This window comes from Meleagris gallopavo, chromosome 3, assembly GCF_000146605.3.
Source record: "Meleagris gallopavo isolate NT-WF06-2002-E0010 breed Aviagen turkey brand Nicholas breeding stock chromosome 3, Turkey_5.1, whole genome shotgun sequence".
NCBI classification, from domain to species: Eukaryota; Metazoa; Chordata; class Aves; order Galliformes; family Phasianidae; genus Meleagris; species Meleagris gallopavo.
This window is the reverse complement of record NC_015013.2, coordinates 24,977,809-24,979,020: the sequence shown is the minus strand read 5'-3', so window position 1 is coordinate 24,979,020 and position 1,212 is coordinate 24,977,809. Positions and strand designations below refer to the sequence as shown.

Sequence of the window (1,212 nt, the reverse complement as noted above, 5' to 3'; positions counted from 1 at the left end):
TTATGATTCGAAAAACCTGACCTGTCAATGTTATTGCATTTTGAAACAATGTAGAAGTCATTTTCCTAGTGAGTAAGCTACTAATGACCTACCTCTACCTGTCTGTAAGACTTCGAAGCAATGCACAGTTTAGAATCAAAAAGCTCCACTCAGGCATCAGGTCTGAGACTTGTGAGAGAGAAGATATCAGTTCTTGGGTATCACTTTTCACTCAGGCAGCGGGCATTTCATCCAATTCTGAACACTGCACTCTCAGTCTGTTTAAGAAGCTGAGTACTTGAGAGGACAGACATATTATGCTGGGGAGGAACTCTGAAAAAAGCTCTCAGAAGAAATATAGGCAAATATATTTATTTTAAAACAATTTAAACTTTTTAAATACAGTTTAGACTTGATACTTATTTTAAAACTGGCTGTACAAGTGAAAGATCAAGTAAAATATTCCTTTTTAACTTACCAAATGGTTATTCTAAAGTTTATTTCTCAGTATGTAAACAGATTTTATAATTTCTCACATTAGCAATCTAAATTCCATTCAAAGAATCCTCATATCAAGAAACAATCAAGACCAAATGGCTTGTATCTGTTTCTGTATCTACTTCTACTATTTTACTGTAGGCAGGTTAATTGTGGAATTGAAAAAAAAAAAAAAAAAAGAGAGATTATCCTTATTATTGTATTTTGGCTTTAATTAGTTTAATTTTAATTGTTTGCATCTTGCACTGTAACATTCCTTTTTTTTTTCCATAGCCCCTTCAACACTTTTATGTATCATATAAATTTCATATTTCATATCCTTTGTTCAGTCCTCCGGTTTCTGTTGTTCTATTCCTGCTGTATTGATATTTTCAGAATGGATGGCATAAATCATGATCTTGATGAGCTTTTCCTGTTTAAGAAGTTAATTAGTAGTTTACAGAAATGCTCTTAAAAAATCTTTTCAGCAAACATCTTAGGTACTCTTGAAGCACATTAGATAGGATCCCAATACAGATGTTTTTCCTGTGGTATTTTTCTTAGCTGCAAAAGGATTTTATAGAAAAACCATGTTTCGTAAAAAAACATACAGTTTATTTTCATAGCTGACATGAAGTTCTGATGGTTGCCACTCTTATTTCAAAATGGCTCTTGACTTCAGCTGTGCTTCTAGTAATAATTACTGATATGAAGACAGACACCTGTCAGACTCAGCTTCCTGAGGCAGTAGCAGGG

The 1,212-nt window shown here is 33.2% G+C and overlaps 1 long non-coding RNA gene across 1 annotated transcript in view; it reads right to left on the bottom strand.

The window, feature by feature from the left end:
* Positions 1-674: 674 nt before the first annotated feature.
* Positions 675-1,212, bottom strand: part of LOC109366652 — a 4,157-nt gene continuing 3,619 nt past the window's right edge. The window contains exon 3 of the long non-coding RNA XR_004159371.1: positions 675-1,195. This is a non-coding gene — a long non-coding RNA (uncharacterized LOC109366652). The remainder of the gene's footprint in view (positions 1,196-1,212) is intronic.